This window comes from Peromyscus maniculatus, chromosome 3, assembly GCF_049852395.1.
Source record: "Peromyscus maniculatus bairdii isolate BWxNUB_F1_BW_parent chromosome 3, HU_Pman_BW_mat_3.1, whole genome shotgun sequence".
Taxonomy (NCBI): Eukaryota; Metazoa; Chordata; class Mammalia; order Rodentia; family Cricetidae; genus Peromyscus; species Peromyscus maniculatus.
In genome coordinates this window covers 140,238,025-140,265,283 of record NC_134854.1, presented here as the reverse complement: position 1 = coordinate 140,265,283, position 27,259 = coordinate 140,238,025, and the positions used below count along the sequence as shown (strand labels likewise).

Below are 27,259 nucleotides of genomic sequence, written 5' to 3'. Positions count from 1 at the left end.
GGGCTAGACCTTCCTCCATTGGTTACTAACTGAGAAAATGCTGTACAGCTGGATGCTGTGGGACAGTCTGTATGTCAAATTGCTCTGATTGGTCAATAAATAAAACACTGATTGGCCAGTGGCCAGGCAGGAAGTAGGTGGGACAAGGAGAGAGGAGAATTCTGGGAAGCAGAAGGCTGAGGAGAGACACTGCCAGCTGCCGCCATGACCAGCAGCATGTGAAGACGCCGGTAAGCCACCAGCTACGTGGCAAGGTATAGATTTATGGAAATGGATTAATTTAAGCTATAAGAACAGTTAGCAAGAAACCTGCCACGGCCATACAGTTTGTAAGCAATGTAAGTCTCTGTGTTTACTTGGTTGGGTCTGAGTGGCTGTGGGACTGGCGGGTGACAAAGATTTGTCCTGACTGTGGGCAAGGCGGAAAACTCTAGCTACAGCTGGATCTCATGAAAACATTTCCTCAACTGAGGCTCCTTCCTCTCTGATGACTCTAGCTTGTGTTAAGTTGACACAAAAAATACCCAGAAAAGCCTTGTCAACTTGACACACAAACACATCACTATTAAGCCACAACTATTCCTTTCTTATTCATCCCCAAGTTCTCATATATAATATAAATATAAATAACTTTAAAAATCCCACAGTCTTTATAAATTCAAATACATTAAAATTTCAGTCCCTTTAAAATAGCCAATACCTTTTAAAATCCAAGGTCTTTTAAAATTCAAAGTCTCTCAATTGCCGGCTCCAGTAAAATAAAAAATAAATCAAATACTTTACTTCAAGAGGGAAAAATCAGGGCACAGCCACAATCAAATCAAAGCGAAACCAAATTCCAACCATCTAATGACTGGGATCCACTGGGATCTTCTGGACTCCTCCAAAGGGCTTGAGTCACTTCTCGGGCTCCAACCTCTGCAGCACACACAGCTTGTCTTCTAGGCTCCAGCTGGCTCCACTCCACTGCTGCTCATCCTATTGCATCAGCATCTCCAAAACGCTGGGGTCTTCTGCAACTGGGCTGCACTTTCACCAATAGCTTCTCCGAAGTTCTCTCCACGATGCCAAGCCTCAACTTCTTTGCCTGACCCCTTCAGTCCTGGACTTTCAACTGCCACTGAGGCTGCACCTTCACCAATGGCCTCTCCCGGCCTCTTACAGTGCCAAGCCTCAGCTGCTCTCATGACCCCTTCAGGCCTTCAAAACCAGTTCCACCTGGGTGACTCTTACATATTACCAAGCCCTGCTGCCAACACGAGGTTCAGCTATGGCCATCTCTGGAACACAGCCTCTCTGTGCTCTCAGGAAACACTTCCCAGAAGATTTCACCTCAGTGATGCTGGTCTCTTCTTAACCTCTGCTAATTTCTCAGCTCCAGCTGACCAGCTTCAATTGTCCCAGTAATGCAAAGGTTTCACTTCAGTGGTGCTGGTGCTGGTCTCTTGTTAACATCACAGCTAACACTTCAGCCCCAGCTGACCAGAATCTTAATTCAAAATAGCAAATGGCCCTGATAGAGTCTTTAAATTTGTGAAACTTCACAAGCTGGGCCTCCGTTTCTGCACTGCTTTCAACATTCTTACCTTCCAAACTCCTAAAGAACATCCCACTGAGCTCTCGACACTCAATGGCTTTTCTAACCCAAAGTTCGAAAGTCCTTCCACAATCCTCCCAAAAACATGGTCAGGTCTGTCACAGTAATGCCCCACCTTTGGTACCAATCTGTCTTAGTTAGGGTTTCTATTGCTGTGACAAAACACCATAACCAAAAAACAAGTTGGGGAGAAAAGGGTTTATTCAGCGTACACTTCCATATTGATGTTCATTATCAAAGGAAGTCAGAACAGGAACTCAAACAAGACAGGATCCTGGATGCAGGAGCTGTTGCGAAGGCCATGGAGGGATGCTGCCTACTAGCTTGTTTCCCCTGGTTTCCTCAGTCTATTTTCTTATAGAACCCAAGACCACCAGCCCAGGGATGGTACCACCCACAATGGGCTGGGCCCTCCCCCATTGATCACTAATTGAGAAAATGTCTTACAGCTGGATCTCAAGGCATTTCCTCAACTGAGGCTCCTTCCTCTCTGATGACTCCAGCTTGTGTCAAGTTGACACTAAACCAGCCAGAACTAGTTATCCCATATAAAGTAATCAGCCTTGAAATTGTATACACACAAGCCACGCTAAATGGACTCAGCAGGGTATGTTTATATATTTGGGCATATATGTGTGTGGTGGTTTGAATGAAAATGGCCTCCATTTGTTTGAAGTCTTGGTCCTTGGTTGATGGAACTATTTGGGAAGGATTAAGAGGTGTGGCCTGATTGGAGGAGGTGTGACCTGAAAGTGGGTTTTGAGGCTTCAAAAGCCTCCCTCTTTCCCCAGTGTGCACCCTGCTTGCCATGTGAGATGTGAGCTCTCAGCTATTCCTGCTACCACACAGTTGTCCCACCATCATGAACTCTAATGCTCTAGAACTATAAGTCCAATGAAATATTTTCTCTTTTTTTTGTTTTGTTTTTTGTTTTTTCAAGACAGGGTTTCTCTGTGTAGCTTTGGAGCCTGTCCTGGATCTCACTTTGTAGGCCAGGCTTGACTTGAACTCACAATGATTAGCCTGACTCTGCCTCCCGAGTGCTGGGATTAAAGGCATGCGCCACCACCGCCCGGTGAAATGTTTTCTCTTATAAATTGCCTTGGTCATGGTGCTGTATCACAGCAATAAAAAACTAATACCGTAAGGAGCAATACTCATCAAAAAGAGACCATCCATTTGAGAGGGACTTGAGGTGAGGGGACTTGAGGAAGGGGGTGGAGGTAGGACTGGGAATGGAGAAATGATATGATTATATTTTAATTTTAATAAATGAAACATCTATGTCGTGCACCCTTCCCTTGGAACTCAGAGAACATCGTGGAAGAGTAAGAAGCAAGACTTTAAGGCCCAGAGGTTAGAGAGAACTTGTAAAACAGTGTCTTCTAACATGACAGGACCACTGCACTCATGGCTCACACAACCTGCACAAGGTCAATGGAACCAACACTCCAGCATGGACGAGGGAAGGTCACAGGAGCCCCTACGCCTAGCAGAAGAGCTAATGACAGCTGGTGGCTGCTAGGGAGGACAGCCAGTTTTCTTCAAGGATGTGGTCCCTGTTGGCTGGCCATGCTCTTGTGGATGGCCACACCCGTGCATATATGGGAAGCACTAATTAGATTCAGTGGGATATTCTATTATTAAAGGGGAGACATGAAGTTAGGGGAGAGATTTGGGGAGAGAATCTGGGTAGAGTTAGAAGGAGGAATGGGGGTGAATATGGTCAAATACATTGCATACATGTATAAAAATCTCAAAGAATAAATCTAAAGTATCACATTAAAAAATGGTGCTATTTGCCGGAGAGATGGCTCAGTGGTTAAGAGCACTGACTGCTCTTCCAGAGGACCCAGGTTCAGTTCCCAGCACCCACACGGCAGCTCGCTGCTGTCTGTAACTCCAGTTCCAGGAGACTTCTTGACACTCTCACACAGACACACATGCAGAGAGAACACCAATGCACATAAAATAAACATAAATAAAAACGGTGCTATTCTATAGTAACACACTATTGAGTAACTTAAGTAATCATTTTTAAAAGGCTTCGCTGAGAAGACTACCCTCGACTGTGCGGACACCATCCAACAGGCTGGAGTCCTGGACTGAAGAAAGAGAGAAACCTGAGCTGAGCACCAGCGTCCAAGGCTCTCTGCCTCCTGACTGCACACAGCGTGACCATCGGCCTCCTGCTCTGGCTGCCATGCCTTCCTTCCCTTTGACGGTGGACTGCATGCTCAAACTGTGAGCCACGGTAAGCCCTCCCTCCCGAAGTTCCTTTTGTTGTGACAAGAAGAAAAGTAACGAACACACATGGGCTTCAATCGCCAGGGCTGACCTGGCTACAGCTGCTGCCAGCAGCAGACACCAACACTGAGTCCCTGGTGTGATGCCATTTCCAGGGTGACCAGCCAGCGAACTGGTGGCAGGGTGACGGCATTGTGCCACCTCCATTGTCAGAAGACGGTGCTTTGTCCTCACTGGGACAGACGCTTCCTCTAGGTGTGGATTTTCCTTTCCTGGTGGTGCTAATTCTTTCACCAAAACTACCATCCATGCCATTACAGAACGCCTTTCTCCAGACGGCTTCTGATCAAGGAACTTATTATAAATGCAGGAGTGGGCTCATGTGTGTGGAATGCTCCGGGCTTGTCACAGTCCCCACCAACCTGAAGCAGCTGACATGATCAGTGGGATGATGGCCTTTTAAAGATGCAGTCACTGTGCCAGCGGGGTGGCAACAGCTTGGAGGGCTGGAGCAAGGTTCTCCAGAAGGCCGTATATGCTCTCAGCCAGCATCCGCTACACGGTACGGCTTCTCCCGGAGCTCCGAGCGGAAGTAGGACTGAAGGTCTGCACCACCTTCTACGTCACTAGCAAGGCTTTTGCTGCCTGTTTCTGCAGCTTTGTCCTCGGCTTGCCTGGAGTCCGGGCTCCAGTTACAGAAAGGAGAATTGTAAGTGCCATGAATATTTCTATCCTACTTCATTTAAAATGTGTTTGTAGGGACTGGAGAGATGGCTCAGTGGTTAAGAGCACCCACTGCTTTTTCAGGGAACCTAGAGTTCAGTTCTCAGCACCCACCCGGTGGCTTACAACTGTCTGTAACTCCAACTCCAGTGGATCTCACATCCTCTTCTGACCTCTATGGATACCAAGAATGCACGTGATACACAGACATACATGTAGGCAAAACACTCATACAAGTATGAATAAATAAATCAACTTTAAAAAAAAAGCATCATAGATTTCATATGAAGAGGTCAGTGAGATATCTCATTAGGAATTTAAAGACCAAAAGAGTATGTGTGTGCACATATCCACATATATCAAGCAGATAGATGTCTGTATTTTTTCCCCTCTTGTTCTGTTGCCATGGACATCACATCAATTGAGTTGAGATCTGTGCTTAAGTATTATTAAATCTATATCATTTGTAAGCTATGGAATATTAAAAGAGTAAGCATTCCTCTAGAGACTGTCATCTATTCTGGAGGGATAATTAATGCACTTTCCACTGTACATGGGAGAGTTAGATTATATTAAGTGGCATTACAACATTGTTGTCTTCATTTGGACATTAAATATAACACAAGGCAATGTGACTGGGAATCAAATTGACAAGGGCAGATCCGTGATAGTTGGTCTGTAGCTTGATGTGATTTGTATCAGCCTGAAAGACACACCTCTCGGCATGTCTACAAGGGCATTTCCAGAAAGGATCAGCTGAGGGAGCAAGACTCACCCTTAAAGTGGGTATCATTTTCCAACAGGTGGCTTGGATCACCTGCCTGCCTCCACTTCCTCTCCCTCAGGAAGTGCCTCTACCATGCTCTTGGAATCTTCAGACTTCTAACATAACTAAACACTAGCAACTCCACGGGGGGCTTCTGGGCCTTTGGCATCATATTGAGACTGATGAGACATCTAGCTTTATGATTGTGTAACTGCCACGTTTCTGCCTCTTCAGAGTACATATTGGACTACACAGCTCCAGGTATGCTAGCCAAACCAACATTTCCCCTCTTATTATACATATATAGTATGATATATAATATGCCTTATATTGATTCTGTTCCTCTATAAGAACCCTGTCTAACACATCCATATCCACCATCTAAAAATTTTACCCCTGTTGGGCTGAGCATAGTGGCTCCCATAATTCAGGAGGTTGACGCAGGAGAGTTGAATGTTCAAGACTAGACTGGGCTATACAACAAGACCCCTGTCTCAGAATAAGTTTCAACTTAAAGCATGGCATCAGCACATTAATATACAGCCAAAGCAAAGAGGCAAACAGGAAAGTCTAGAAAGTAACCCCAAACGTGCAGCTGAGTACAGGGTGAAGGTGATATTCCAGGTCAGCAAAGAGAAGGTAGTTAGCTAGGGGCAGTGGGCACACGGGCAACCATCTGGAAAACAAGCTGGAGCCCTACCAATGGATCAGTCAATCTGAGAAAGAAAATCATAAGCCTATGGCAAAGCACATGAGATGTCTTCACAGCTGCAGAGAAGACCTTGTTGTTTGGAGAGCTCTGAAATTATAGGCAGGCAGCTGTCTGTGACCCACAGAAACTCACTTCACCAGGCTCAAACCAACATGAATGTTTTTAAAACTCTAAGTCAGTTTGAAATAATTGGTTTTGCTACCTGTATTTTAAATGTCCGGAAAAATCCAAACACACACAATGAAAACAATAAATTGGAGGAAGTATTTATAACTCATCCTCAAAGGTGCCTGCTTCCTAATATTCAAAGATCTTATATCTTAGTGTGGTGGTGCACGTTTAACCCCAGCACTCAGGAGGCAGAGGCAGGCAGGTCTCTGAGTTCGAGGCCAGCCTGGTCTACAGAGCGAGTTCCAAGACAGCCAGGGCTACACAGAGAAACTCTGTCTCAAAGAAAAAAAGAGAAAAAGGACCAGCCCAACCATGGTGGTGCACACTTGTAATCTCAGTCAGCATTCAGGAGGCTGGGCATCCACATCCCAGAGCAAGACAGACGCTGTCTAGACAAAACAAACCAATAAGACCAACAGTCCAGCGAAATCTCTGTGCATAATAAGAACAGCAGGTAATAATAAATAAAAACACAGGTAGATTTTTTTCAGTGCTGGTGATAGAACCCAGAGCTTTCCCACGTGTAAGCAAGTGTTTTAGCACTGAGCTCTATCCTCGGTCCCAGGAGGACCATATAAGTAGAAAAAGATGCCCAATCCAATTCATTACATGAGAAATGGTAACTAAAATTGGAATAAGGTGTATCTCATTAATCAGACTGGCAAGGAAGAATAGAGAAATAGAACCCATGCACAGAGAAAAAGGAGTCTAACAACTTAGTACTGTTACGGTGGATGGTTGGCTAAAATTTAGCAACATGACAAATGCACCTTCATGTCCCTCTGTTACAAATGAAAGAGCCACTCCAAGATGCACCAATGTGAAGCCAGGGCACATAACCCCTAACAGAGCCTCTGCCACATAAAATGAAGTGACACATTGCTGGATGTACAGACCAGGAATGTCCAGGGGGGGACTTCCAAAACACAACGGGGCAGCTGGGGCCAGCCAGGAGATGGAGACCCATGTTACTGTCTGAATGCTATTAAAACAAATGCAGCGCTGGGATCTGTACACGGAGGAGGGGCAAGGGTCTGCACACTCATGCTGGCTTTGCACTCATCTGTACTCAGACCCTGGGAAAGTTGTTCCCACCCTCCCCTCCTCCCACCCTCCCACCCTCCCACCGGAAGATCAAGGCTCAGCTGGTCTGTGGCTTCTCCCCCTCTGTTCCCCTGTTCCTTCCAGACTGCCTCTCCCATCAGCTTGGAGGAGTGAGGCAGAGGGAAGGAAGCTTCACTGGTCTGTTTCCATGGCAACAGAAGGAACAAGAGGCAAGAAACTCAGGACAAGCCAGCTCTGCTACATCCTCCCTGAATGCTGAGCTATTTCCCCTTAACTGGAGTGCAGGAGGATCCAGGACGTCCAACCCTCGGGCTCCCCACCCCATGGATGGACCGTAAAGGTTCCTACTGCAGATTAACAGGGATCCTGGGACTTCAGAGGAGTCAACCTAAACCCCGAGCCCTGAACCTAAGACCAGCCTAGTACCCTGGGCCCAGCCAACCCAAGTCCCATGACAACTGTCAGGTCTTCTCCCAGCACTTGGCTCTGCAGAGGCTTATGCTGGTAGGCAGTCTCCGCTCCAGTACCACTAACTCGTTGAACACTCAGATATACCAGGGCGTTCATCCCCCTCCAATAATCCCAAGAAGGCCTGGGCTCATTTCACAGATGTAAAAACTGAGGTTGAGGAGCGCAGAGAAACTCACACAAATGCCTTACACAATTCTGGCGGCAGAATGGGGCCTGGAACTGATTGGTTCACTCTCCAATCGTGGCTAAGCTTCCTTTTCCTTCTCTTCCATTCTAACAGCCCCCAGGAGACGCAGGGGTGCCAGCCTCTTCCCCACTGTGTTTTCCAGGGATGAGCTTTGTACCTGCTGGGGTCCCGAGACGCCCCCATGGGTGTGATGTGTGAAGGCAGCTGTGGTGGGGGGGGGGGACAGAGCCAGCCAAGTGTGCAGCCACCCACAGACACACCCACATACCACAAATGCAGGTCTGACTGCTACTTGGCCAGGCCCTCCTCAAACCAAGAAAGCACTAGAATGTTTTTATGGCGCTGTTGCCAGAATCTAAATAACGTTGTTTCCCTCTCACATCACCCAAACCACTGTCTCTCCACACCAACACCACCGTCCCGTGACTCTGGGCAGCTGAGCAGAGTAGGTGGCAGGTGAGGCAGGGAGTGGTAGTGTGGATGAGGAAAGGTGGTGTGGTCCTCCCCCAAGGAGAACCTAAACATTCACTGAGGACGTCACGGAAAGGACAAGGGGGTCCGGCAAGAAGAGTTCTCACAGAGAGTGGCCAGGCTGCCCTGGACTCGGTGTGGACAAAGTCTGAGGGGAGCAGGGGCAGCACAGAGTGGAGAGAAGCGGGATGAAGGCCACAGCTCCCTGGAAGCTGACCACAGCCTCTTCGGGAGTCATGGGACAGGATGGCCAGGGAAGGTGGTGGCGGCGTGGGACACAGGGAGCAAGGGAACAGAGTTGTTTGGAGGTTGGTGTCCCCCAAGAACAACACGTAACAACCTGGCTGCAGGCCATGCATGTGGAACTTGGCTCTTGGTCTGGACCTGGCTCCTGAAATCATGAGGTCAACTGGGATTAGAAAAGAACGGCAGAGCTGAGGGCAGGCAGAAAGAACAGGAAGACAGAGCCTCCAAGATGGCTAGGTTGGGGAAGGAAGGAAGGAAAAAGGGATGGAGGGAGGGAAAGAGGGAGGCAGGAAGGGAGGGGGGAGGGGGGAATAAATTATAAATAACATGAGCAGGGAAGGGGGCGCCCAGAAGTCAAAGGATGGATGACGAAGAGCCCGCCAGCACCGCTCAGTTCTCTCTGATCTGTAGCCCCTCTGGCAGGATGGCGGCCATTCTCGACTGCTGCTCCCAGCACAGTGCCGCACTGAGATAAGGCAGGACAGTCTGGGATCTGCTGTCTGTTCAGAGGCAGGCCTAGGACACACATTCTCCTACCGCAGTGCCAGCCCTCAGGTCACATCAGAGTGTTTATCATTTCTATACGACAGACCAGCGTCTGGGGGTTATTCTACCCAGGTTTTCATGGGAATTGGGGGACCTCATTACAACTTCCCCTGCTGGCCTAGGAAGAGTGTGGTTCCTGGAACTGACAGACTCAAGGGCCTCAGCCCAGCCCTCTAGCCGCTGTCCACAGCCTGGTTGGCCAGGTCATTACCTGTGGACAAGCACAAGACTGAAGCCTAGTAAATCCAGGAGCCAGGCTGGAGAGATTTCATGGGCAAATGTGAAGCACTCTGTCCTCGTGCCCCATAAAGTCCCATATCTGTCCTAGGTGATCTCAGAGCTATGGAAATGGGATTGTGCCTTGTAGACCTCTGGTACCCTGGAAAGCTTTATACTTAACTTTCACCGACAGATGGGGAAACTGAGGCATGACTCAGCTGAATTCAACCTAACAGCTCACATCACCTGAGTAGGCAGGTATATGGATGTCTAATCCTGAGGTGACTCACTTCTAGCTCTGCCAAGAAGATCCCATCCTGAACAGGGGCCTGAAATAAACAGCAGACCAATGGAAGACACCTCCCGAACTTCATGACCAACCTGGCACGCCATTTCCCTCGGGGACACCATCTGTGCTGTAGCAGACCCTGGAGAGATGGTCATGCATGCTACAGAGACAGAGTGGGACCAGGCAGTCAGTCTCTTGGTCATGTTAGTTTAGGGGGGATGCGTGGCCCATGTGGCAGAGAGGTCTGCAGGGAGGTGGTGGGCTTGAGGTGGCTGCTAAGCACACAAGAACCGGACATTCTCTCAGGCTACACATCCACACACACCCTTGCCCATACCATTACACCAGAGCCTTGGGAACAGGGTCGGCCCACTCTGGCCAGCCATGGCCCCTGCAGCTCCTTCCTGCCTCCACTCTCCAGCCTGACTAGGACTCGTCCAGACAGAGGCCTGGCTGCAGGAAGCCTCTCATGGCTCTTCTGCCACAGTGCTCCTTAAGGCCTCTTATCTCAGCCTCTCCTCAGGGCGCATCTGGGACCCAGAGCTGCAATGGCTGCTGCAGACCACGAAGCCGCTTCCAGGTCTCTAGTGTCCTGATGCCATGAGGCAGGAAGCTCTCCAGACAGTTCTAGCTTGATGCCAGCGAGAGGCCACGGCATTCCAGACTCTCTCAAGCACACCTGTCCCCCTGCAGGCCTCATGCCGATCCCTGGTCTCTCCACCACAGGGGCTGGGAGGAGGCACCTGAATATGATTTCTCCTCAGAGAAGATGGGCTCTCAGGATCAGGGGTGACCTCAATGCTGTGTCATGATGGCCACGTTCCCAAGATGCCCTTCACTGTATTTTCATCGGTTATTCCTAAGCTCCTCAGTTCTCATTACTCTTCCTAGACCCATTGCCTAGATGACCTCAAATCTTACCAGTATTCAACTGTTTTTGGAATTGTCTGTTCTGGTTTTTCTGGCTCTCATAAACTGCGCTAGTGGTGAAGTCGCGGTCTGAAGAACCGCCTTTACCTGCTCTCCACTGGGGTGTCTTTCCCTGGTGTGCCTGCTGCTTGCTCATCAGACCCTTCCACACCTGCAAGCGCCCCGTCAGTCAGGGTGTGGCCCGGGCAATGACATGGGCTTCCTAGTTTCTTCCCTTTAGACCACAGCTTTGCAGAAGCTCTCCCAAACCCCATGCTGCCCTGTCCACTCTCAGCCCTGGCCAGCCCTGCCGGGTTAAACCACTGTCGGCACCTTCTTGGAAGTCTTTGAGGATCCTCACCCCCTTACACGCGCCAGTACAAATTATTTGGCTCAGGCGCCTTCACAGAAGAGGTCTCCTCCCAGGAGATCATAAGGTTCCACACTTAGCAGGTTAGCAGGCTCCCAGAGGCCAGAGAAAGGATGGGCTAAGAGCATAGGATACCCTTCCTCAGAAAACCACTACTGGGGGGACCCTGGAGTTCCTGGACAGTGTAGGTCAGACCTAGGCTCTCCTCAAAAGCTGACAGTTCACTTGCTCTTGGGATGTTCTCCCAAGGACTCTTACTCTTCATCCAGCCTGGCAGGGTGGGGGGAACCCACTACGATTAGCGATAATAAAATGAATAACTGACATATTTCCCCTCGCCTGCTCTGCATCCCAGGACCCTAGGAACTCCCCCAGTTCCTGTAAGCCTCCAACCTGGTTTCCCTCATGTCCTAGCTGATATATATACCCAACCAACCTCGGGCAACTCTCTCTCTCGGCTCTCAGGACAGAGAATTGGACCTTCCCATCGAGGCTCCCCTCACAAGCTCAAGGATCCCACCCTGTGACGTGCTGGGGGCCACTGCTACAATACCTCATTTAATCCAAACCATGCTCTTGAGAGGGGGAACAGGGCCAATGAATGTTTATTCAGAGCTCAACACCCAGAGGACCTCAAGGGCCACAGATTCTCTGCAGGGGCTGTATGGCCTATGAGCTTCACCTAGCTTCTACAGCAAACTACAGGAACTTAGAAAGTGTCTGGGGTGAAGACTGGACACATTCCACACCCCAGGTAGGAGGCCTTCCTGAGCCTGGCCCTGTGCCCGAGCTACGGCTGAAATCACTCCATATTCACACTGGCTGGGTCTGGGTACCAGAGGCCTATACAGCAGAAGGGGTCAGGGAGGGTCCTCACGATCTGGGTGACCTCGATGGGGGAGGGGAAATACGGCTCTGCAGATACACACTCATCAGAATGCACACCCTTTCCCAACACCCTCAGCTTCTGGGTGAGCCAGCCTCCTCCACAGAAGCTAGTCTTTGTTAACAGTGTTGTCATGGCAACTGCATCCAGGGAGAACTCTCTCTTTAAGGTAGAGTCTAGGGTGATACTTGGAGAAACTGAAGTGTTGTTGACAAGCAGGGCACTGGCCCCCTGGCTCTGTCCACACTAATCCTTCCAGGACTGGTCTTCTCCACACCCTCTATCTGTCCCAGAGTTGTAAGGTTATCCCGCTCTCCTCTCCTTGAAGGTAGAGAGCAACATGCCTCAGACCTCTGTACACAATGTTCTGAGACACAGCTCTTCACCTCTTCCCCGCTGTGTCCAGCAGGCAGCTCAGAGAATCCAACCCACGTCTCATCAGAATGGCCAGTGTCCTGGAGATGGTAGTCCAAAAGGACCGAGGTAGACTGAGCTCAAGGGAATCACTGACAAGACTCTCAGGGACACTCACTGTAGAGGCCTTGGGCACCTGTACATCATGTCTGGACAGGAAGACTCACCCCAAAAACATGCTAAGGGCCAAGGGGAGACCTAGCAGAGGCCATGTCTGTGGGAAAGGGTATCACAGGAAGGCAGCCACTGAAAATGTTCAGGCCGGAGAATAGAGGGTTCAGTGAGTGGAAGGAGGTCCATGAGAGATCTGGGCTGGGCTAGGCCAGGCTGGATGCTACCTCAATGCAAGAAGGGCCTGCAGCTGGCTGCTCAGATGGCAATGTTGAGGCATGTGAGGCTCAGGGACAGGATGGCAGTGGACAGTACACTTGTGGTCGCCCCGGAGAAGCCAGCAATCATGGCACCCATGCTAAAAGAGCCCTAGGTTCTGGGGCTGACGGGAGTTGGGAGTCACCCCGGCATGAAGAATGGAGGTTGTAGTTCCAGGAAGGACCTGGATCCTGAAAGACAGAAACACTGAGTGTCCTGAGGCAGGAGGTACAGCTATGGAGAGGCCTACAGAGAGGTCAAGAGGAAAAGGAGGACCAAGAGTCGGGCAGCCAGACTGGATCCAGAGCATCTGGAAGCAGGGACAGTGAAGTCCATAGCCTCTGCAATGGGGCTCCCTGCTGGAAGGGGTGTGGAGCAGATGGGAGTGGGCTGGGGGTGAGTGGGAATGCGGAGTAAGCAAGCCGAGAACACATCTTTAAGTCAGCCTGCTTGGGAATGAGGGTGGGCAGGAGCTGGGGAACACGAGATGAGAGGAGCCCTGTGCGAATCCCCTCACCTCCGAGGACCATCACTTGTCAACCCGGGAACTGAAAGCACCTCGTGTTTCCAATGCTGTGCCCTGGAGCTGGGCAGAGCTCCCACCACTGTGTGTGTGTGTGTGTGTGTGTGTGTGTGTGTGTGTGTGTGTGTGTGTGTGTGTGTGTGTCTGTGTCTGTGTGTCTGTGTGTGTCTGTGTGTGTGTCACTGGCCCCAGGCTATTCTACCTAGAGTCAGTGGGAATCCCAGAGGCCCAATTTCAGGGCTCCCTTCCAGGAGTCAGCTAGTACTCTGCTTCCTGAATTCACAGAGAATCCACAGCCAGCTCAAGAGCGCCAGACAGGCTTCCAAGGCCCAGTCAGCCGCCCTGGACATCACTGGCCAATGCCTAGCCCCAGGCCAGAGTGGTCCTCAAGTGAGGAGGATGGCTACACATGAAGTAACATATTTCACATCCCCAGCACCAAGCAAGGACTCCCTGAGGGAGTTCTGTGTCAATTAAATGATGAGGGAGAGGCTCCTCAGGGCAGGGTCACAGGAAGGGTAATCCTAAATCAAGCTCCGTGACACCCGATTGAGCGAAGGTGTTTATTCAGAGACACTCGTGGTCACCTGTGTCTCCCTGTGCAGTATCCCTCCTTGTCATCCTTAGTCAGGGACAGTCATGGATAACACTTACACCCCAGCTCCCTCCCCCGACAGCTCTCACTGTATAGTGCCTAGGGCAGCCATTCACCAACTCACAAGTCCCAGAGGCCCAAGCCCCTTCCCAGCTCTGAGCTGAACATCCTGGCCCTTTGGACTCAGCCTTCCACATTCTGTGACATCAGGGCCCTGCTGATGCCGGCCGACTTTCCCAAATTATATCCTAGGATTAATGGAAACCTCCAGGCGATCCCAACCCAACAACATTCCACCGATGAGCTCATAACAGCCTGCCCACTCTGAATCGGGCCAGGACATCCCCTGGGTCTAACGTTTACACATCTCAACAGCACCAGTCTCTAGGCCCAGAAAGATGTGAGAAAGGCATATGACCAAAATGAGGGCCACATGTCTACCCCAGACCCCCAAAAGGCCAGGGACCCTGCAAGTGACCAGAGGTCACCAGAGCCCTTCCCCCGACAGCCATCACCTCCCCTGCCACCCAGTACCCCTGCCTCCTCCCTTCCTCCGCACACCACTCTCTTGCTAAGTGTACACTCACAGGCAGGAGGGAGGTGGGCAACTGGAGCAAAGGAACCTGGGAGGCAGCCTGGAGTGGGCGGAAATCACACGAGGCAGATTCTGGAAGCACAGCCAGAGCAGACCATGGCTGGAGCAGATGGCCTCAGGAGGGAAAGCGGGGAAGGGGGGGCGGGGAGGAGTCCCATCAGAGAGCAGAAGGTAGGGACCTGGCAGAGAGGCCAGAGATGCCCTGACCAGGTCTCCTTCCCCAGCAGGGCCTCTCCTATGGCAGAGGGCCACGCAGACACGGGCATCACAGTCCACTGAGGCCCTCCCGACCACAGTGAGGAGCTCAGTGCCCCCTGCCTTGGCAGGGCATCTTCTCTCGACCTATTTTGCAATGTGGTTTCTGTGAGACAACATTTTTAAGGTCAGAAATTTCACCAGCCTAAGCTATTCTCTGCAGGCCCCTTTGCTATAGTTCTGCCCGTGAGGAGACAGACCATCCAGCCTATTCCAATCCGATTGCCTCTCCAGGACCCAGCAACCAGGCTAGCAACCTGCTCCTCACCTGTGTCCTGGGAGGAGGGACTTTACGCAGGTGCCGCTTACCCCCTCTGCAAGGCCTGTGCACTGCCCAGCCTTTCTCCCTTCCCTTTTCCCTCCCTCCCTCTCCTCCTCCCCTCCTGTCTGCAGTTGCTAAGTTACACCAAAACCCGCTCTGTTCTGTGTGAACGGTTCCATTGCCACAATTTGCCAGGTAAAAGGCAGCCATCCACCAGCAGCAGGAAGATGCATCTCAGAAAGCAAACAAACTCCTGCATGGTTTTGGGGCTAGGCCACTGGCACCCCTGCCTGGGAACATCTGCTTGGGCTCCCAAACCCCAGGGGACATGTGCAAGAGAACGCAGCTTCCACACTTTATCATGGAGTCTGGTCACTCTCTTCTCAGAAGCAGAGCCTGTGGGCCCAGGAAAACACACACACACACACACACACACACACACACACACACACACACACACAAGCTGACAACCACCCAAGAGGTTGCTGAGCCACTATAATCCACAGCCCTAGAGGCAAAAAAAGGAAAAGAGGTTGGGGAGACAGAGAACCACTCTTCTGTCCCCAGACCACAAAGCTAAGAGTCCCTGACGCTCTCCCACTCTGGAGATCCTTCCTGGGCTGAGTACTGTGGTCCTAGAGTGCTGTCACTGAAGATAAACATGGAAATGCCCGCAGAAGTCGTCAGACCCATGGTGTCACTCTGTTGAAGCCATTCTCAAAGGGACCTGCAGCCTGCTCATGGCTCACGAGTCAAAATACACGGCCTCCCAATTCCTACCAGGATATGAGGTACTGCTCTGCTCTGGAGAACCTAGAGCCTGGCAGAGCAGGTTCTGTGCCCACAGGGGCTGGGGTGGACAAGAAGGAGTCAGGGGGAGGTGGGAGAGCCGGGGAAGATGAAGGCCCTGTAAGCCAACCTGACCCTGGGGCAGGAGGCCATCTGAGTCTCTCCCTTATCTCCCACCGTGGGATAAGACTAATAAAAGAGGGAAAGTGATCAAAAAGGGGGTTCACTGTCCCGAGTAGGAAAAGAGGGAGAGCCTGGATGCCTCCAAGTCTCAGGCCCCATGTAGCTCCCCAAAGGCAGCCTCTTGTCAATATCCACTACCTGCATCTCTCAGAGATAGCTAGAGATGCGGAGAGCAGGGGCCCATCAACACAGTGCCTCCTCAATCAGCAGGCAGCAGGACGGACGGACGGGCGGACGGACGGACGGACGGACACACACACACACACACACACACACACACACACACACACACACACACACGCTTATTCCGACTGGAACCAACCAGTTATACCTGTCGAAGTGCTCCCAAACGGTCCTTCAAATGACCCCGGCCCACGGGACAGAGGGATGCACCTCACCATGCCCCTGTTTCTCTACGCTCAAACGCAGTGTTTACGCCCCAATTCCTTGCCAAACAGCAAGTGCGTGAGATGCCACCCCGGACCCAGAATGCACAAGAGCAAATGGAAACTTCCAACTGCGCAGCCCCGAGCTCCTCGGATCCCCGACCCCCTCCCCCACGCCAGGCCCTGGGCAGCGGACTTGCCAGTGGTGCCCACGCCTGCCACCCGGTGCGCTCCCTCCATGCTCGTCCCGGCCGCCCCGTGCGCGGCAGGTGCAGGAGGCACAGGGGTCCCGCCGTCCAGCCCGGGGCGGAGTTCCAGGAACTCCACGCGGGGCTTCACATCGCCCTACCCGGTGCCCGTCCCCGGACCGGCGCCCGCCCGCGGGAACGACCCGAGGGGACGGCCCGCCGGAGGACCCGAGGGGCGCGCGGGGCTGCCGCTGCCTACCTCGGTCCGTGCCAGCGTCGCTCCCGCGCCGCCCTCGTGCCGCAGCCCGGCCCCGAGCAGCGCGCGGCCGGCGCCGGCGGCTCATGCTCGGCGCCCCGGCCCGCGGCTCCCGCCCACCCGCGGCCGCCCCCGCGCTGCGCCAGCTGCGGGCAGAGCAGCTCCCTCCGCAGCCGGCGCCCGGGAGCACGAGCGCGGGGAGCGGGCGGCGCGAGAGCGCGGGGAGCGAGCGGGAGGGCGCGGGGCGAGCAGCAGAGGGTGCGGGGCGAAGGTGCCGCGGGAGAGGGCGGGCCAGGCTTTCTCTGGAAATGGAGATGGCAGCCAACAGCCCCAAAGATGATGTGGCTGCCTCATGAAAACCCTTTTGGCGACTCTTAGAGCTGCGAGAATGTTGGTCAGCGGAACCTGATGGTGAACGTGCCCCCTTCACCCAGTCACCCTGCAGGGTTGGTAGGCTATGGGTTCCCTATGGGCAGATGCTGGGGAAGCGAAGTGAACCTGCATGATCTCAGAGCTGGCATGTACAGGTCAAGGCTCCAAAGTCACCTTGAGAGATTCTATGGCTCCCAATTTTCCCCGGAACCACTAGAAAGATCCGAGTCCTCTGGCTTCCAGTGGGACCTTCTGTCTCTGAGAAGATAGCCCCAGGGTCCAGAATGACCAGGGCAGGCAGGCAGCCAGACTCAAACAAGTCCACCACAGCAAGGCCACAGGTGGCAGGTCTGTGCGGAAGCTCTCCAGGGTTCCCTGGCACCTCTTGAAGAGACCGAAGACCTTTCTTACTCATTTAATGAGTTTCTGGAACACCTACTATATGCTGGATGTCATCATTGCTCTGGGCACTGTGATGGTCCCTGCCTGGTTGGAGCTGGCATTGTCATAGCAAGTAAACAGAAAAGGAAAATGTCAGAAAAGAGTTCAAGCGTTCAGCGGCTACCGATCCCTGGAGGAAAGGACAGTGGGGCAAAGGGCTATGAAATGCGGTTGTAGCCGTTGAGGGATTTATTTGGGGTGGTCCGGCGAATATTTGATGAAAGGGCATTTGAACAAAGACCTGTCGGAGCCGAGCCATGCTGGCTCCCAAGAGTGAGCATCTCAGGCCGGTGGAGGACCAAGTGCAAAGGTCCTGAGGACCAGGACCCCTTGGAAGGAGGCCGGAGTGGGTGGAGTGGAGAAGAGACCCCAGGATGTGCCGAGTGACAGAGCAGCTGACCTGGTCACCACTAACCTGTTATGTTCTAAACGCAGAGAAAGCTGAGGAGCTGCTGGAGGGTTTTACACGGTGATGTCATGACCTCACTTTTTCAACAATAATTTATGGAAAATGTCAGACATTTACTGGAATGGAGATCGAGGCTGAACATACAGTTCAGTGGTAGAGTTTGCCTCATATGCTTAAGGCCCTGGGTTAGATGTCCACTGGTGGTGGTGATGATGATGATGATGATGATGAAGAGAGGTCCACACGCCCACCTTCACTATGGCTAATTTTAATTCATATCTCCTCCCACCAATCCCTTTACTATTTGTTCATTTGATACGAACTTTTAAAAACATTCTGTAAGCATAACATATAAGCGAAAGTAAATGTGTGTTCAATAGACTCTAAAAGAATTCAGTTCAGTGACTAAATTAAAAGACATTTGCACCTGGATTTGCATTGTGAAAAGATTTTCTTTGGTTCTTTCCTCTCCGCCCCTCCCCCCCATCTTCAATGAAGATTCAGTTTGCTCTTGCTTTTTTATTTAAATTTGTTCATACGATATATTTTTATCATGTTTTCCCCTCTCCCAACTCCTTCCAGATCCTCCCCCTCCCTATCCAACCAGCTTCACGTACACCCCTTTTCTCAAAAAAACTGAAATCAAAGCAAGCAAATAAAATAACAATAAAACAAAAAATATCGCAAGGATGACACGCAAATTTGTGAAGCATTCCATATTTTTAATCTCAAAAAAAAAGTCAAAATGAAACAAAAATCACACACACACACACACACACACACACACACACACACACACACACGAAAAAAAAAAATGGGATCCATTTTGTGTTGGCCAAGTACTCCTGGGCATGGGGTGTGGGTGATATGACATTCCATTGGAGAAAACTGAGTTTCCTGTTCCTAGCAGGTACCAGTTGAAAATAGGTACCTTGGTTAGGGATGGAGCTCTGCATCCACTTCCCCTTTTCAGTGCTGGGCTTGCACCTACTATTGCAGTCTGTGAGTTCGTATTTGCCTCCATCTTGTTGTTCCTGGAAGACTGTTTCCTTGGAGTCCACCACTTCCTGCTTTCCTTGGAGTCCACCTTCCTGCTCTTACAATCTTTCTGCCTCCTCTTCCACATAAATTCCTGATCCTTGGCGGATGGGGCATAATAAAGACATCTCATTTAAGACCGAGTGCTCCAAAACCACTTCCTCTCTGCACATTGTCTAGCTGTGGGTTTCTGTGTTAATTGTGGGAAGGTTTTCAATGACAGATCACCAGGTGTGTGTGTGTGTGTGTGTGTGTGTGTGTGTGTGTGTGTGTGTGTGTGTTGTAAACCCAGAGCACATGGCAAATGAACATTGTTTCACTGAGCTATGTCACCCATCTGCCAAATTTTTTTCTGAGATGGGGGATCTTGCTATGCTGCCCTGGCTGGTCTAGAACTCCCAAACTCAAGTGAACCTCCACCTAATCTTCAGAGTATCTGGCCCCATAGGCACAGGCTCTGTGTAGCCCAGGATGATTGGGGACTTTCTTCCCAAGTGCTGAGATGAACAGACATGCTCCACTGTGCCTGGCTCGTTCTTAATGTTATTTACAGCTTAGGACGTATTCTATTCTAGGAAGTGCCCTGTATGCCCTTGCAAAGCATGACTAATCCATGCACATCAACTGGGTGGGGCTGGTAAAAGAAGTCCAAACCTTGTAAATTGCTACTGGATTGGATCTCATATTCTGTCAGTTCCTGAAAAGGGCTTTCTTAAATTCTCTACTGTGGCCACGGACCAGAAACAACCCCCAAACTCTACAGAAGATGGATGGGTAAATAAATGCAGTACCTCAACAATAGAATACTTCTCCACAGTAAAGAGAACAGCTAGCATTGAATACGACTTGACTGTTTCTTGGCTGCAGTACACAAAAGACTCTTCTTACATGATGTCCTAGGAAAGAGAAAACCGCAGGGATGAAAATGGATCTATGGTTTCCAGGACTGGTGGTAGGGAAAAGCTTAACTAGCATGGCAGAAACCTTTAGGGGTGACAAACTGCACCTGCCTCCTCATTGGTAGGGCTGATCACATGATCCCATACACCAAAAAGAGCACATTTTGCTGTGTGTGAAATTATTAAAAATTATTTTTAATTATTATAAAATAAATTATTAAACACTCCAATGTGAGCACCATGCCGTCTCTCTCTTCAGATACTGTCTGTAGGTTTTAAATACAGTTTAAAGGTTTATTTTTTTAAACTTATTCTTCTCTTATACATTACATCCTGACCTGTTTCCCCTCCCTCCTCTCCTCCCAGTCTCTCCCCCGCCTCAGATCCACTCCTCCTCTGTTTCCCTTCAGAATAAGCCAGGTCTCCCAGATATAACAACCAAACATGGCATATCAAGTTGCAATAAGACTAGGCACCTCCCCTATTATTAAGGCTGGACGAGGTAACCCAGTAGGAGGAAAGGGGGTCCCAAGAGCAGGCAAAAGAGTCAGAGACAGCCCTTAGTCCCACAGTTAGGAGCCCCACAAAAACACCAAGCTACACAACCATAACACATAAGCAAAAGGCCTAGGTCAGTCCCATGCAGGCTCCTTGGTTGTCAGTTCAGTCTCTGTGAGCTCCTGCGAGCCGTGGTTAGTTGATTCTATGGGTTCTCTTGTGATGCCCTTGACCCCTCTGGCTCCTACAATCCTTCTTCCTTCCCCTCTTCCACAGGATTCCCTGAGCCCTGGCTAATGTTTGGCTGTGGGTCTCTGCATCTGCTCCTGTCAGTTGCTGGATGAAGCCTCTCTGATGACAATTATGCTAGGTTCTAGTCTATGAGTATAGCCGAGTATCCTTAGGAATCATATCACTAACTGTTTTTTTATTTTTATTTTTTTTTCTGGTCCTATTTGGTTCTATCCTAGATCTCTGGGCTGTCCTGCCTCTGGTCCCTGGCCTGCAGGCAGTGTCAGGGGTGGGCTCCCTCTGCGGCAAGGGTCTCAAGCAGGACCAGTCATTGGTTGGCCACTCCCACAAGTTCTGCATCACCCTTACCCCATCACATCTTGCAGGCAGATACTGTCTGTCTGTAGGTTTTAAATACATTTTTAAAGGTTTACTTATTTTTATTTTATGTATATGAGTGTTTGCCTGCATGTGTGTGAACCATGTGCATGCAGTGCCCAATGAGGCCAAAAGAGGGCATCAGATCCCCAGGAGCTGGAGTTACAGAACCTAGTAGATTAGATTATTCAGGGCCCTTCTGTCAGAAGGGATGATGTATTCTCAGAGGACTCTGTTTAATTCTCAGGAGAGAGTTGCTATTAAATTACTGGACCTTCCCCAGTCTCTGACATCATGTCTTGCTGTATGATTTGTCTTGCTCCCTGATGCCCTCTCCATGGTGAATGCTTTTGCATAATCAAAAAGTAGCTTACTATAGGCCAGGCCAGTAAGTCCAGTCTCCAAGTGTGGGCTGAATAACCCTCTGCTCTGTACACACCTCACAGCTTCAGTTATTTTGCAATAGCAATGGTAAAACAAACAAACAAACAAAAACCTGTTCTAGTAGTCAGATTAAGGATGAAGTTAGCTTAGACCAGGGTAGCTATGATTGTAGAAACAGAAAGTGTTTACAACCGAGCTGTGCTGCAAACATAGCCACAACTATTTGAGTCACAGAAAAGAAGAACCCAAGGATGGATGTAGAGTGTCTATGCAATCTCATACCAAATGTAAATTGCATATTAATCTTTTATGCATATTTATGCAAAAGAGCATAAAAACCCAGATCCATGGCAAAATTCTGACACTGAAGACCCTAGGCAGGGGTTTGGGGTGGTCAGGCACCTTCCCCAGCATCCTCCCTAGGCCTCCCTTGGTGGAACTGCCTGGCGACACTTTTCTGAAGGTGTGTTCCTTGTCCATGGCTGAGATCCAGGGCAAGGAACTGGGGAGCATTTCTGAGCTCCACCCACGTGAGCTAGTTCAAGTGGGATAGTTTTGGAGTAGGTGAGTGGTGTAGGCTGTGGGAATGAGAACTCATCTCTCGGGAGCCTCCTTGGCATAACTATAGCCATCTTGGTCATATCTGTCATTGTGGCAGGTGACACACTGTGAGACAAACTCCCTAAAGTGGTGGCCAAGCACACAGCAAGCTACTCACTGTCTTGCTGACAGCGGCAGTCAGCTTTTGAGTGGGCCCGGACACAGCCCACCTTTGTCCACACTAGCGCCCTTCCTACAGTCCTCTCAACCTGCGGGCTTCCTGTCTCACTTTGTGTGAGGTGGGGCTCTCTTACTCTGCTGCCCCCCTAAACTGCACTGTGGACTCCTGGGTCCACCTGCCTCCTCCTCCTTCCTCTACCCAGTGTTACAGCCACAGGCAGGTGCTGTCTTGTGCCAGCTGAGTTTCCTGATGGTCTCTAATGTAGACCTGCCACCATGACTTCACTTGGGCCAGCCTGGTGGCCCCACAGGCATCTGTGATTCTCCAGGTCTCTGATCCCCTGCCCCGTGAGTCCCCCCACTTCCGTCTCAGCTCTCTCTCCTGACTTCCCTGCCTCCTGTTCAGCTGTGTGTCACAGTCTGGCCTGGACCTTCACCCTGCATTTCATTCCTGCCTTTGCCTTCAGATCTGTCTCCTGGCAGTCTCCAGTGACAGATGACCCCGCTCCACCTCCTCCATGTGCCCCCACAGCTGTTACAGGATTGTTGAGGAAATCACACGGTTCTGTGGTCACACTGAACCCACGGGAAACTCACCAGCACCCCCCAGCTATCTTCCTGCACCCCCTTCTCTCCTGTTTTTACATTGTGAACTATGTCCTACATTCAGAAGAATGTGTGAAATGTCTGTTTATAGGCTGGAGAATAATCAAAATGAGAACGCCCACAAAAACCACCACTTGGAGGAAGAAGTAGGGCATGGCTGCTTCTGAGATGCCTCTTGGGTCCTTTGGCAATGACTTGCCCCTCCCGGAATCTCCTCCCTCAAGTGGCCCTCATCATGGCAACCATTCTCCTGTCACTGTATGAACCTTCCTTTCCAGGAGCTATGATGGTTTTTTTAACTTTGTAAATAGGATCATACTCTGCATCACATTTCTGAACAGGTTGCATGTCCCCTAATCCAAAAATTTGACATGTAAAATACATCAAAATAGGTTGTGTTGTTGTTTTTTTTTTTTAATATCACAAGTGGAAAATTCCACACCTACCTTCCTGGGATGGGTTGCAGTCAAAAAGCAGGCACTCTAAAATATGGTAGGCATTTCAGATTATATGTGCAAAATATATATGGAGCATAAGTGAGTTTTGTGTCTGAACTTGGGTCCCCTCCTCCTGGATATTTCAGTGTGTATATACAAATATTGCAGAATCTGAAAAGGTGGACAATTCAAAACACTCCTTGCCCCCATGCATTTTGGATAAGGTCTACTCAATCTGTATTATCAAAATCAAATTTGAGAATAGTCATAGTTTATTCATGCTGGCTACTTTTGGTGCCCTGCTGTGTAAGTGTACCCTAATATGTCATCACCAAAACGTGACAAATACCTCAGTTAGCACACTGCTTGCCTAGGATTCATGAAGCCTTGGGTTTGATCCCCAGAACCACATGAACTGGGAATGGTGGCACATACCTGTAATCTTACCACTTGGAAGCTGAAATCAAGGAATGTCAGAAGTTCAAAGTCATCTTCAGCCTGATTACATGAGACTCTGTCTCAAAAAAGACCAAAACAACAATGAGAAATTATAAGTATGTGAGGTTTTTAAAAAGGTGCTAATTTGCTCAATTTAGCCATTCCACAATATATATATATATATATATATTTTAAAGCCACAATCTATCATAAATCATACAATTTTTATTAATTTTTAAAATAGATACTTGTGCTGGTTGTTTTTTGTCAACTTGAGACAAACCTCATTTGAGAAAAGGCCTCCATCAGATCAGCCTGTAGGCAAGTCTGGAGGGCTTTTTCTTGATTAGTGATTGATGTGGGAGGGCCCAGCTCACTGTGGGTGGTGCCACCCTTGGGCAGGTGGTCTCACATTGTCTAAGAAGTAGGCTGAGAAAACCATGAGGAGCAAGCCAATAAGCAGGGTCCCTCCACAGCTTCTGCTTCGTTACCTACCTCCCAGTTCCTGCCTTGAGTTCCTGCCCTGATTTACTGTCTTGGATGGACCTTGACATGAGGGTTGTAAGATCTAAACCCTTTCCTCCCCAAGTTGCTTTTTGGTCATGGTCCCTTAGCACAGTAACAGAAACCCTACTTATCACATTACTATAAATACACTTACTCAATTTACCATTAGAAGGCACTTCAGGGGCTGTCACAGTTTTGCTGTTTTGAACAACGCTTTGGGAACATGCACACTACTGAACTAGCATTCCCTGAACACCTGCTCTGTGCCAAGTAGTGGGACAGAGCAGTGGTCAAAACAGTTAAAAGTCCTTTCCTGCACAGGCCCTGCAGAGGTGGATGGCTACAATACGCCAAAGAAACCCACCATTTGTGTTATACATTAGAAGATGACAGGTGCTCCCTGGGAACAAAACTCGCCAGAGAGAGGAACCATGACAGGGTGAGGAGGTGTGGTGCTGGGCTGACAGGCACACAGGGACGTGGGGGAGGGAAGGATGTCAGCACCATGGCATTCCAGCAGAGGGAGAGCTGGGGTGGAGGACCCAAGCAGGGGAGGGAGGCAGGCTATACTAAGGTGTGGTAGTTTGAATGTCATTGGCCCCCATAAGCTCATAGGGAGTGGCACTATTAGGAGGTGTGGCCTTTTTGGATGAAGTGTGGCCTTGGAGGAAGGAAGTGAGTCACTGTGGGGCTGGGCTTTGAGGTCTCCTATGCTCAGGCTACACCCTGTGTGGGCACAGACTCCTTCTGCTGCCTGCAGATCAAGATGCAGAACTCTCAACTCCTTCTCCTTCACCATGTCTGCCTGCTTGCCACCTGCCATGATGATAATGGACTAAACCTCTGAAACTGTAAGCCAGCCCCAGTTTAATGGTTTTCATTATAAGAGTTGCAGTGGTTGCCGGGCGGTGGTGGTGCACGCCTTTAATCCCAGCACTCGGGAGGCAGAGCCAGGCGGATCTCTGTGAGTTCGAGGCCAGCCTGGGCTACCAAGTGAGTCCCAGGAAAGGCGCAAAGCTACACAGAGTAACCCTGTCTCGAAAAACCAAAAAAAAAAAAAAAAAAAAAAAGAGTTGCAGTGGTCATGGTGTCTCTCCACAGGAATAGAAACCCTAACTAAGAACGTAAGCAGAGGAGGGTCTGTGCAATACAAGGGTGGCCCAGACCTAACAACACTTTCCTTACCTCCAACACCAGCTACAAACTCAGGGGTCCTCGGGCCACCCTAACTTAGGGCCAACTGACAGCAAATTTAGAATTCTCACTACCCCTTGAAACAGGACTGCACTTAAACAAATCACATAACTCAGGTGAGCACTATGCTCCAGACCACAGCCTTCCTGTAACAAAAGGGTGAGAGTTAGGACCTGCAAAAGAGGGCTCCACATGCAAAGCTCATGCGTACTTCAGTGCCCAGACTTGTGCTGTGTATCCAGGTGTCATTCTATGCCTGTGACCAGGACCCGGCTCCTTCCATGCAGAAGGCAGGCTGATAGCATAACAACTCCGGGGAATCAGGCCAAAGCTCCCTTCTGATCCGTTCAGGTAGGACACTGCTGCCAGAGGACAAAGGGGCAACAGAGTTAGTTGACAGTTCTTGACCACTTTTATTCATGACACTCATTCCATAAATCTGAACCAATGTTCAGGCAGGCTGTGCGGAAGGACTATGCCTTACCTACAGAAAGGTGCGGAAAGAGAATGGTCACTTCTAAGTTATTTTTCTTGTGAGTCAGAGGCCGGGAAACAGAATAATAGACAATAATGTCAAGCTCTGGAACCATGAGCCGAAATAGACATTTCCTCTTTTCAAGTTAGAAGCAGTGGGGGTCAGGGCGGGATTGGGGAGCAGATTCAGAGTCATGGCTGAGGGCACAATCAACTCGGTGGCAATATGCTTCTTACCACAGAGCAGCACAATGCAACCTCCACAAACATACAACCAACAGGAATGGATATGACATGCCTCCTTTAGAGGTCATTGGACATTTACCAAGAGAATAGAACATGTACATTTCTTTTGTCCTGGGATCTATACTTCTGGACCATACCCGAGAGTACTCTTGTCCATGAACACCAGAAGACATATTCTTTCTATGTCTGCTAGTGCTCAAGATAGTCCTCCAGCTGAAGGGGCATGTTTTGAGTGCCTTACTGTGTCTCTTCCAGGCCCATTCTGAGGGATAACAGTCTGGTTTCGTGCAGATATGTTTTGAGTGGCATATTCTGCCATAGACACCTTCTCGTGTCTCTCTTTAATTTCCTCCATTTGAACATCTAACCTTTCTTTTCAAAAGATACCTGGGACCTCTCTGAGTATGCCTCCCAGCTTCCATATAGTCTATCTCCTCCCATTCAGAGCTAGAGTACTCTGCAGAATGAATTCTCTCCTTTTCTGGGCTGGATGTGTACATTAATATTAAGGTGTTTGATTTGCATGTGCAAAGCCCTGGGTTTAATCCCCAGAACACAAACATACACGCATACACAGAACTATCTTCCAATTCGCCTACGCCCAGGCATCAGAGTAAAACCATTCCTTTAGAGGGATGAGAAGCCTGTTTGGGCTCACAGTTTGAGGGGACACAACCATCATGGCAGCAAGCTAGCTCCATGACAATGGGAACACGAAGCTGCTTACTCACATCTTAGAGACCCAGAGAGCTCATGTGAGTCAGGAAGTGGGGGTGGACCCCAGGCCAACCCACCCAGAGATGCACTTCCTCTGGCTAGGCCCTATCTCCCAAAGGGTCCACAAGCTCCCAGAACAGCACCACCAGCTGATAACCATGTATTCAAACACATGGGCAAGCTCATAGAGGACACGCTCCACCTAAACCATAACATTCTGGTCCTCACCCCACAGACTCAGGGCTGTCTCATAATACGCATTCAGTTCAAGTTTAAAAATCCCAATGGTCTTAAAAGCCTCAATACTAAAACTTTTTTTTTTTTTTTTTTTTTTTTTTTTTTTTTTTTTTTTTTGCTTTTTCATTTTCCCAGAACTGAGGAGGAGAGAATTCAGACCATCCTCGGTGAGCCTGCTGACGGCTCAACAGGGATTTCAAACACTTAAATTTGATGATATCTCTCCCCGCTTTGAAAAGTGACATTTTCCACCACATTTAGGAGGGGGGAAAAGTTCCATTAATGTCAGCAATCGGGAACACTTGTCCTTTGTCACAGAAAAGAGGGTAGCATCATGAATTTC

General features: G+C 49.8%; 1 protein-coding gene and 1 long non-coding RNA gene across 5 annotated transcripts in view; both read right to left on the bottom strand.

Annotated features, from left to right (window-relative positions):
• The window catches only part of Rasgef1a (RasGEF domain family member 1A), a 92,702-nt gene extending 75,891 nt beyond the window's left edge, over positions 1 to 16,811 (bottom strand). For 2 of the 4 annotated variants that reach the window (XM_076567698.1, XM_076567696.1), the window contains exon 1: positions 16,694 to 16,811. The gene's annotated coding sequence lies outside the window, so the exon portion shown is untranslated. Of the gene's footprint in view, positions 1 to 16,191; positions 16,344 to 16,693 lie in introns of those variants that run through there. The other 2 variants (XM_076567697.1, XM_015986508.3) reach the window with 2 other exon arrangements.
• A 1,842-nt stretch (positions 16,812 to 18,653) lies between these two features.
• On the bottom strand, positions 18,654 to 26,173 carry LOC121828097 (uncharacterized). The gene is made up of 4 exons (XR_006070561.2): positions 25,454 to 26,173; positions 23,539 to 23,617; positions 19,742 to 19,846; positions 18,654 to 19,050 (listed from the first exon to the last, which is right to left on the bottom strand). It is a non-coding gene; the product is annotated as an uncharacterized LOC121828097 (long non-coding RNA).
• Positions 26,174 to 27,259: the final 1,086 nt, after the last annotated feature.